We start from the raw sequence: 11,440 nt of genomic DNA on the forward strand, positions 1-11,440 counted from the left end.
ACATTAATTCGACCCTCTCGATGGCTCGTCGGGAATGGCCCGGATCGAGCTCTCGACGCGGTCAAGCGGCCGCGCGTACCCCACACTGCGCGGGTACTACGAGTGGGAGTTAATATATAATATTATACGAGGAGTTATTAATACATAATATAACACAAGGAAGGGTGAACGGCGGGAGTAGCTATGAACGGCTTAATGCCTCGCCGTCTGACATTCGTCGGGGAGTACGAGTGATTGTTTATTCATGTGAGAGATAACAGAGAGTCGGAGTGATGGATTATTTACAATAGATAATATTATTAATTGAATAAATCAATTAATCAATATAAGGTTATTAATGAGAAGGGTGAACGGCGGGAGTAGCTAAGATCGGCCTAAGGTTGCCGAATGCCTCGCCGTCTGACATTAATTCGACCCTCTCGATGGCTCGTCGGGAATGGCCCGGATCGAGCTCGCGACGCGGTCAAGCGGCCGCGCGTACCCCACACTGCGCGGGTACTACGAGTGGGAGTTAATATATAATATTATACGAGGAGTTATTAATACATAATATAACACAAGGAAGGGTGAACGGCGGGAGTAGCTATGATCAGCTTAAGGTTGCCAAATGCCTCGCCGTCTGACATTAATTCGACCCTCTCGATGGCTCGTCGGGAATGGCCCGGATCGAGCTCGCGACGCGGTCAAGCGGCCGCGCGTACCCCACACTGCGCGGGTACTACGAGTGGGAGTTAATATATAATATTATACGAGGAGTTATTAATACATAATATAACACAAGGAAGGGTGAACGGCGGGAGTAGCTATGATCAGCTTAAGGTTGCCAAATGCCTCGCCGTCTGACATTAATTCGACCCTCTCGATGGCTCGTCGGACAAGGCCCGGATCGAGCTCTGAACGCGGTCAAGCGACGCCGACGCGCGGCAATCGCGAGTACCCTACGCTGCGCGAGTACTACGAGTCGGAGTGTTTGTTCGTTTAGATAATGTATATATATATATATATATATATATATATATATATATATATATATATATATATATATATATATATATATATATATATATATATATATATATATATATATAAAATATTATATAAGGAGGGGTGAACGGCGGGAGTAGCTATGAACGGCTTAATGCCTCGCCGTCTGACATTCGTCGGGGAGTACGAGTGATTGTTTATTCATGTGAGAGATAACAGAGAGTCGGAGTGATGGATTATTTACAATAGATAATATTATTAATTGAATAAATCAATTAATCAATATAAGGTTATTAATGAGAAGGGTGAACGGCGGGAGTAGCTAAGATCGGCCTAAGGTTGCCGAATGCCTCGCCGTCTGACATTAATTCGACCCTCTCGATGGCTCGTCGGGAATGGCCCGGATCGAGCTCGCGACGCGGTCAAGCGGCCGCGCGTACCCCACACTGCGCGGGTACTACGAGTGGGAGTTAATATATAATATTATACGAGGAGTTATTAATACATAATATAACACAAGGAAGGGTGAACGGCGGGAGTAGCTATGATCAGCTTAAGGTTGCCAAATGCCTCGCCGTCTGACATTAATTCGACCCTCTCGATGGCTCGTCGGACAAGGCCCGGATCGAGCTCTGAACGCGGTCAAGCGACGCCGACGCGCGGCAATCGCGAGTACCCTACGCTGCGCGAGTACTACGAGTCGGAGTGTTTGTTCGTTTAGATAATGTATATATATATATATATATATATATATATATATATATATATATATATATATATATATATATATATATATATATATAAATATTATATAAGGAGGGGTGAACGGCGGGAGTAGCTATGAACGGCTTAATGCCTCGCCGTCTGACATTCGTCGGGGAGTACGAGTGATTGTTTATTCATGTGAGAGATAACAGAGAGTCGGAGTGATGGATTATTTACAATAGATAATATTATTAATTGAATAAATTAATTAATCAATATAAGGTTATTAATGAGAAGGGTGAACGGCGGGAGTAGCTAAGATCGGCCTAAGGTTGCCGAATGCCTCGCCGTCTGACATTAATTCGACCCTCTCGATGGCTCGTCGGGAATGGCCCGGATCGAGCTCGCGACGCGGTCAAGCGGCCGCGCGTACCCCACACTGCGCGGGTACTACGAGTGGGAGTTAATATATAATATTATACGAGGAGTTATTAATACATAATATAACACAAGGAAGGGTGAACGGCGGGAGTAGCTATGATCAGCTTAAGGTTGCCAAATGCCTCGCCGTCTGACATTAATTCGACCCTCTCGATGGCTCGTCGGGAATGGCCCGGATCGAGCTCGCGACGCGGTCAAGCGGCCGCGCGTACCCCACACTGCGCGGGTACTACGAGTGGGAGTTAATATATAATATTATACGAGGATATTAATACATAATATAACACAAGGAAGGGTGAACGGCGGGAGTAGCTATGATCAACTTAAGGTTGCCAAATGCCTCGCCGTCTGACATTAATTCGACCCTCTCGATGGCTCGTCGGGAATGGCCCGGATCGAGCTCGCGACGCGGTCAAGCGGCCGCGCGTACCCCACACTGCGCGGGTACTACGAGTGGGAGTTAATATATAATATTATACGAGGAGTTATTAATACATAATATAACACAAGGAAGGGTGAACGGCGGGAGTAGCTATGATCAGCTTAAATGCCTCGCCGTCTGACATTAATTCGACCCTCTCGATGGCTCGTCGGGAATGGCCCGGATCGAGCTCGCGACGCGGTCAAGCGGCCGCGCGTACCCCACACTGCGCGGGTACTACGAGTGGGAGTTAATATATAATATTATACGAGGAGTTATTAATACATAATATAACACAAGGAAGGGTGAACGGCGGGAGTAGCTATGATCAGCTTAAGGTTGCCAAATGCCTCGCCGTCTGACATTAATTCGACCCTCTCGATGGCTCGTCGGACAAGGCCCGGATCGAGCTCTGAACGCGGTCAAGCGACGCCGACGCGCGGCAATCGCGAGTACCCTACGCTGCGCGAGTACTACGAGTCGGAGTGTTTGTTCGTTTAGATAATGTATATATATATATATATATATATATATATATATATATATATATATATATATATATATATATATATATATATATATATATATATATATATATATATATATATATATATATATATATATATATATATATATATAAAATATTATATAAGGAGGGGTGAACGGCGGGAGTAGCTATGAACGGCTTAATGCCTCGCCGTCTGACATTCGTCGGGGAGTACGAGTGATTGTTTATTCATGTGAGAGATAACAGAGAGTCGGAGTGATGGATTATTTACAATAGATAATATTATTAATTGAATAAATTAATTAATCAATATAAGGTTATTAATGAGAAGGGTGAACCGCGGGAGTAGCTATGATCGGCCTAAGGTTGCCAAATGCCTCGCCGTCTGACATTAATTCGACCCTCTCGATGGCTCGTCGGGAATGGCCCGGATCGAGCTCGTGACGCGGTCAAGCGGCCGCGCGTACCCCACACTGCGCGGGTACTACGAGTGGGAGTTAATATATAATATTATACGAGGAGTTATTAATACATAATATAACACAAGGAAGGGTGAACGGCGGGAGTAGCTATGATCAGCTTAAGGTTGCCAAATGCCTCGCCGTCTGACATTAATTCGACCCTCTCGATGGCTCGTCGGACAAGGCCCGGATCGAGCTCTGAACGCGGTCAAGCGACGCCGACGCGCGGCAATCGCGAATATATATATATATATATATTATGATGAAGATGGAGAGGAAGAAGAAGTAGAAGAAAAGTAGTAGAAGAAGAAGAAGAAGAATAATAATAATAATGATAACAAAACTAATAATCATAATAGTTATGATAATACTGATAACAATGATTATAATAATAAGAAGAAGAAGAAGAAGAAGAAGAGGAAGAAGAAGAAGAAGAAGAATAGTTATCATAATAATAGTAGTAATAGTAATAATAATAATAATAATTTCGTAAGATGAAGAAAAAGAAGAAGAAGAAGAACAAGAGCAAGAAGAAGAAGAGGAAGAAGAGGAAGTCGAAGAAGAGGTATAGGACCACGAAGAATAGAAGAAGAAGAAGAAGAAGAAGAAGTAGGAGAAAAGTAGAAGAAGAAGAAGAAGAATAATAATAATAATAATAACAAAACTAATAATCATAATAGTTATGACAATACTGAATAATAAGAGGAAGAAGAAGAAGAAGAAGAAGAAGAAGAAGGAGAAGAAGAAGAAGAAGAGTTATCATAACAATAGTAGTAATAGTTAAAATAATAATAATTTCGTAAGAAGAAGAAAAAGAAGAAGAAGAAGAAGAACAAGAGCAAGAAGAAGAAGAGGAAGAAGAGGAAGTCGAAGAAGAATAGAATAGAATAGAAGAAGAAGACGATTAAGACGAAAAGTAGACGACGAAGAATAGAAGAAGAAGAAGAAGAAGAAGAAGAAGGATGATAATAATAATAATAATAATAATAATAATAATAATAATAATAACAAAACTAATAATCATGATAGTTACGATAATAATGATAACAATGATTATAATGATAAGGAGAAGGAGAAGAAGAAGAAGAGGATGAATACTTTTTAAAAAAATATATATATCTGCGTGTACACGCATCGACGTGTAAAAAATATGTATATATATTCGTAACGTGTATCCGCTATCGAAACGAAAATCGTGTAGAGAGAAGTGAAAAAAATTATGCGCGCCGACCATCTGGACTCGATCACTCGCCGTACCCCGCGCGGGAGTTACGCTAAGCCCGAATCCGCGCACCCGCCTCGGTCTAGTCGCTCTCGGGGCCGGGGCCGGCGAGACCGGGCCGCCGCGGTACTGTATGCGCGTCCGTAGTGGCGCGCTGATTTGCACAGCGTTCGCAAACCGCGGCGGCCCATCTGTCGGTCGCGTCGGCGGTACATTTGCGAAACTCGACGCGGCGTTCGCCTTCTGGCTTCGCCGGCGCCCGTGTCTCATCTCTGGAGTTCCGCGCGAGTAGAACTTGACCAAGAAATGAAAAAGAGTACGGTCGGAGGAGGTAACTCCCCGGCCACACCGTTGCCTCACGGCTCACGGCGTACGCGTTTTACGAATGGGAATTCATAATTTAGGCGACGACGACGCACTCCGTGTGATCGATCCCCGCCTGCTCTCCCCGCTCGGCTCTTCGAGCAAGAGAACCACCGCAGCGGCAAGGCAGAGTAACAACAATACACATGCCCGATAATGAGCAAATTGTTCTTTTATCGACGGAGTGTGAGTGTCACAGAGCGTGGCGCGGCGGGTGACTCCGCCGCGCGCGAACACGCCGTGTCCGAGCAGTGTCTCTCGGTTACGCAGCTAACCCGAAGAACAGCTCCCTGGTTGATCCTGCCAGTAATCATATGCTTGTCTCAAAGACTAAGCCATGCAAGTCTCAGTAAAAGCCGAATTAAGGTGAAACCGCGAATGGCTCAATATATCAGTTTTGGTTCCTTAGATCGTACACGGTTACTTGGATAACTGTGGCAATTCTAGAGCTAATACATGCAAACGAGGTCCTGACCGGCAACGGGAGGGATGCTTTTATTAGATCAAAAACCAATCGGCGGCGGGGTTCGCGCCCCGTCCGTCGCCATTCGAGATGACTCTAGATAACTTTGAGCTGATCGCACGGTCTAGCACCGGCGACGCATCTTTCAAATGTCTGCCTTATCAACTGTCGATGGTAGTTTATGCGACTACCATGGTTGTCACGGGTAACGGGGAATCAGGGTTCGATTCCGGAGAGGGAGCCTGAGAAACGGCTACCACATCCACGGAAGGCAGCAGGCGCGCAAATTACCCACTCCCGGCACGGGGAGGTAGTGACGAAAAATAACGATACGGGACTCGTCCGAGGCCTCGTGATCGGAATGATTACACTTTAAATCCTTTAACGAGGATCCATTGGAGGGCAAGTCTGGTGCCAGCAGCCGCGGTAATTCCAGCTCCAATAGCATATACTAAAGTTGTTGCGGTTAAAAAGCTCGTAGTTGAAATTGTGTCCTGCGGTGTCGGTCTACCGAATGCGGTACGACAGGCACGTCTGCGGGGCTTCTCGCCGGTGCGTCCACCGCCGGTGTGTCGCGGTCGTCCTCACGGTCGGCCGCGCGCCGAGGCGGGCCGTCGCGGCTGTTTACTTTGAACAAATTAGAGTGCTCAAAGCGGGCTAACACTTGCCTGAATATTGTACGCATGGAATAATAGAATAGGACCTCGGTTCTGTTTTGTTGGCTTTCTGATACCAGAGGTAATGATTAATAGGGACAACTGGGGGCATTCGTATTGCGACGTTAGAGGTGAAATTCTTGGATCGTCGCAAGACGGACTAAAGCGAAAGCATTTGCCAAAGGTGTTTTCATTAATCAAGAACGAAAGTTAGAGGTTCGAAGGCGATTAGATACCGCTGTAGTTCTAACCATAAATGATGCCAGCCAGCGATCCGCCGAAGTTTCATAATTTTAACCCGGTGGGCAGCTCCCGGGAAACCAAAGCTTTCGGGCTCCGGGGGGAGTATGGTTGCAAAGCTGAAACTTAAAGGAATTGACGGAAGGGCACCACCAGGAGTGGAGCCTGCGGCTTAATTCGACTCAACACGGGAAAACTCACCAGGCCCGGACACTGGAAGGATTGACGGATTAACAGCTCTTTCTCGATTCGGTGGGTGGTGGTGCATGGCCGCTCTTAGTTGGTGGAGCGATTTGTCAGGTTAATTCCGGTAACGAACGTAACTCTAGCCTATTAAATAGACGTGCAACCGGTATCACGAGGGTCCGCGTGCGCGCGTTCCGCGGCGCTCGCGTCGCGTGCGTGCGTCTCGCGGTCTTCACTACCGGCGTACAATGAAAATCTTCTTAGAGGGACCGGCGGTATATATAGCCGCACGAGATTGAGCAATAGCAGGTCTGTGATGCCCTTAGATGTCCTGGGCCGCACGCGCGCTACACTGAAGGGATCAGCGTGTCCTCCTTGGCCTAACGGCCCGGGTAACCCGATGAAACCCCTTCGTGATAGGGATTGGGGTTTGCAATTCTCCCCCATGAACGAGGAATTCCTAGTAAAAGCGAGTCACCAGCTCGCGTTGATTGCGTCCCTGCCCTTTGTACACACCGCCCGTCGCTACTACCGATGGATGATTTGGTGAGGTCTTCGGACTGGTGCGCGGAAGCTCGTCTCGGGCGTCCGACGCGTCGGAAAGTTTGACCGAATTTGATCATTTAGAGGAAGTAAAAGTCGTAACAAGGTTTCCGTAGGTGAACCTGCGGAAGGATCATTTCCTGTGTAATAATATATTTTGTAATATATATACATACTTGTATGTAAAATACACGAATCACGATGCGCGGCCGAGAGCCCGACATCGCTGCGGCGGAGATCGCCCTAGGGCGCCGCCGCGAACCGCGGACCCGCCGGCGTCGCGGGACGGCTCTCTCGATCCTGACGGGTCGGGGGACCGCGCCCGCGTCCGGTCGCGATTTAGTGATGCGCGTGTGCGTGTGCGCGCGCGCATCACCATTAAGGTTGCTATTTTTTGTTGTTTTGATCTTCTAAGGTCAGTTTGCGCTCGCGCGAACACCCAAAACGCGACGGATAAACAAGTGAACGAATGACAATTTTAAAATTGTACAATTATTACCCTGAACGGCGGATCACTCGGCTCGTGGGTCGATGAAGAACGCAGCTAAATGCGCGTCAGAGTGTGAACTGCAGGACACATGAGCATCGACATTTCGAACGCACATTGCGGTCCGAGCAAGACGTAGTTTGTCCACGGACCACTCCTGTTTGAGGGTCGCGCACGCAATGCGACCAGACTTCGCCGCGGAGTCTCTCACCCTCGTCCGCGAGGGGGGGGGGCCCCGGCGAGCGCGCTGCCGGCGTCGCCCGCGCCGCCCGACCCGCTCCGGCGGTCGGCGCGCGCGCGGGCGTCCGGTCAAATGTGTGACGAATTTCGAGCGCGCGGCCGGGACGCTAACGCGTGTCCGGGGGCTAGCGACGACGCTGTGAAACCGCGATCGATCCTTTTGCGATCTTCGCGGGGCGATCCTCGCGCCCTCGACGCGGTCCCGCCGCCGCGCGCCTCTGTCTGTCTGTATTATTTATATATAATATAAAAATTATCTTTCTGTCGTCGACCTCAAATCAGGAGAGATCACCCGCCGAACTTAAGCATATCAGTAAGCGGAGGAAAAGAAACTAACGAGGATTCCCCGAGTAGCGGCGAGCGAAACGGGAAGAGCCCAGCGCTGAATCCTGCGGCCCAGGCGGGCCGCCGGGAAATGTAGCGTTAGGGAGGAGAGTAATATATACACGCGCGGTCATTAGTCACGGCTGCCTGTCCAAGTTCATCTTGAACGGGGCCCGCTTACCCGCAGAGGGTGCCAGGCCCGTAGCGACGGTAGCCGGCCGCGACGGTCTCTCTCCCCAGAGTCGGGTTGCTTGAGAGTGCAGCCCTAAGTGGGTGGTAAACTCCATCTAAGGCTAAATACTACCACGAGACCGATAGCGAACAAGTACCGTGAGGGAAAGTTGAAAAGAACTTTGAAGAGAGAGTTAAAGAGTACGTGAAACCGTTCAGGGGTAAACCTGTGGAACTCAAACGAGCGAACGGGGAGATTCATCGCGTCTTCCGTCGGGGCCCGCGTCTCGGTGCACACCTTCGCCCTCGGCACTCGTGTCGGGGCGGCGGGTGTCCGGGTGCGCAGCCGGGCCCCCGGAGCGCGTGCACTTCTCCCTCAGTATAACACCGCGACCCGTCGCGCCCCGGTCGAATGCGCCGTGCGGTTGTCCCGTCTCGCTATGCGGGGCGGAGCCGCGGCGTCCACGGCCGGGGCCGGTCGAACATTTGACGAGCGACGGTAGAGAACGAGGATCGCGTCCGCCCCACCTGTGAGGGCGTCCGTCGCGTCACAGCCGCTTCCTTATCGCGGCCCCCGGCGTCTAGTGCGTCGCGGGCGTCGCTTTTCGGTTGCCGGCGGTTAGTGGCGCGCTCTCGGACGGGACGCGTCCCGGTCGGCGGTGGTTTTGTTTTGGGCACTCACAGGACCCGTCTTGAAACACGGACCAAGGAGTCTAGCATGTGCGCGAGTCATTGGGAACGCTGATAAACCCAGAGGCGAAATGAAAGTGAAAGGTCGGCCTCGAGCCGGCCGCAGGGAAGATGCGCGGGCGTCGCCAGACGCCCCGCCGCATTCCCGAGGCGTTTCGAGAAAGCCCCCGTGCGATTATCGAGACGCACTGAGAGCGTACACGCTGGGACCCGAAAGATGGTGAACTATGCCTGGTCAGGTCGAAGTCAGGGGAAACCCTGATGGAGGACCGAAGCGATTCTGACGTGCAAATCGATCGTCCGAACTGGGTATAGGGGCGAAAGACTAATCGAACTATCTAATAGCTGGTTCCATCCGAAGTTTCCCTCAGGATAGCTGGCGCTCGAGAAACATGACGTTCGCGTCATTCTGACAGTCTCATCCGGTAAAGCGAATGATTAGAGGCATTGGGGTCGAAATGACCTCAACCTATTCTCAAACTTTAAATGGGTGAGATCTCCTTCTTGCTCGAAGATGAAGTAGGAGCTCGGATGGGAGTGCCAAGTGGGCCAATTTTGGTAAGCAGAACTGGCGCTGTGGGATGAACCAAACGTCGAGTTAAGGCGCCCAATGAACGCTCATCGGAGACCATAAAAGGCGTTGGTCGCTCAGGACAGCAGGACGGTGGCCATGGAAGTCGGAATCCGCTAAGGAGTGTGTAACAACTCACCTGCCGAAGCAACCAGCCCTGAAAATGGATGGCGCTGTAGCGTTCAGCCTATACTCGACCGTCGCAGGCAGGTGGGACGTTCGCGCGGCGCCCGCGTCGCGCGATCGTTTTGAGGCCGCGACGAGTAGGATGGCCGCGGCGGTGTGCGCAGAAGGGTCTGGGCGTGAGCCCGCCTGGAGCCTCCGTCGGCGCAGATCTTGGTGGTAGTAGCAAATACTCAAGCGAGGTCCTTGAGGGCTGATGTGGAGAAGGGTTTCGCGTTAACAGCCGTTGCACGCGAGTTAGTCGATCCTAAGCCCTAGGAGAAATCCGATGTCGATGATGGTGTAAAGTTATGTTATATATATATTATATTATTTATAAATAGAATATCACACCCGTCGGGCGAAAGGGAATCCGGTTGCAGTTCCGGAACCCGGCTGCGGAACCGTCTTAAAAATCGTTCCCTCGCAAGAGAGTTCGTCGGGGTAACCCAAAGTGGCCTGAAGACGCCGACGGGAGATCCGGAGAGAGTTATCTTTTCTGCCTGAGCGTTCGAGCGCCCTGGAATCCCATAGCGGGGAGATAGGGCTCGGGACGCGAAGAGCATCGCCGATGCGGCGGTGTCCGGATCGGCCCCTCGGACCTTGAAAATTCAGGTGAGGGATACGCGGAGATGTCGCGCCGGCTCGTACCCATATCCGCAGCAGGTCTCCAAGGTGAAGAGCCTCTAGCCGATAGAATAATGTAGGTAAGGGAAGTCGGCAAGTTGGATCCGTAACTTCGGGATAAGGATTGGCTCTGAGGGCCGTGGCGTGTCGGGCCTGGTCGGGAAGAGGTCATCGGCCGAGACGTGGAAGCCGGGCGGGGTCCCCCCGCGTGGCGCCCCAACGGGTGTCGCGCGGGTGTGGATCTCCGTCACCCGGCGCCTCGCCTTGGCCTCCCCTCGGATCTTCCTCGCTGTGTGGCGCCGGCGTGTTCGCGCACGCTCGGCGACCTGTACGGCCGCCGGACGACGGTCAACTCAGAACTGGCACGGACAAGGGGAATCCGACTGTCTAATTAAAACAAAGCATTGCGATGGCCCTCGCGGGTGTTGACGCAATGTGATTTCTGCCCAGTGCTCTGAATGTCAATGTGAAGAAATTCAATTAAGCGCGGGTAAACGGCGGGAGTAACTATGACTCTCTTAAGGTAGCCAAATGCCTCGTCATCTAATTAGTGACGCGCATGAATGGATTAACGAGATTCCCATCTGTCCCTATCTACTATCTAGCGAAACCACTGCCAAGGGAACGGGCTTGGGAGAATCAGCGGGGAAAGAAGACCCTGTTGAGCTTGACTCTAGTCTGGTATTGTAAGGTGACATGAGGGGTGCAGAATAAGTGGGAGGCGGGTGCAAGTCCTCCAAACGTGAAATACCACTACTTTCATCGTTTCGTTACTTACTCAGTTGGGCGGAGGGCGTGCGCCGGCGTTAATGCCGCGCGTCACGGGTTTTTCGCGCCAAACGTGTACGGGGCGGCGAGCCGCGTCGGCCTCGGGCGGTGCGCGTGCGCAAGTGCGCCGCCGTCCGTTCCGTCGCGTCGCCGCATCTCCCCGCGTGATCCGTTCTGAGGACACTGCCAGGCGGGGAGTTTGACTGG

The 11,440-nt window shown here is 50.8% G+C and overlaps 2 non-coding genes and 1 pseudogene across 2 annotated transcripts; all 3 read left to right on the forward strand.

Moving 5' to 3' along the window:
* The first annotated feature begins 5,392 nt into the window (after window positions 1-5,392).
* LOC148298479 (small subunit ribosomal RNA) lies at window positions 5,393-7,332 on the forward strand. The gene has a single exon (XR_015839184.1). It is a non-coding gene; the product is annotated as a small subunit ribosomal RNA (ribosomal RNA).
* Window positions 7,333-7,689: 357 nt separating this feature from the next.
* LOC148298480 (5.8S ribosomal RNA) lies at window positions 7,690-7,851 on the forward strand (annotated as a pseudogene).
* Window positions 7,852-8,188: 337 nt separating this feature from the next.
* LOC148298481 (large subunit ribosomal RNA) lies at window positions 8,189-11,440 on the forward strand (the record flags this gene model as incomplete). Its single annotated transcript, XR_015839185.1, has 1 exon — window positions 8,189-11,440. It is a non-coding gene; the product is annotated as a large subunit ribosomal RNA (ribosomal RNA).

Source organism: Brachycentrus maculatus, unplaced genomic scaffold, assembly GCF_059751285.1.
Source record: "Brachycentrus maculatus isolate JH-2025_06_01 unplaced genomic scaffold, ASM5975128v1 h1tg001975l, whole genome shotgun sequence".
Classification (NCBI taxonomy): domain Eukaryota; kingdom Metazoa; phylum Arthropoda; class Insecta; order Trichoptera; family Brachycentridae; genus Brachycentrus; species Brachycentrus maculatus.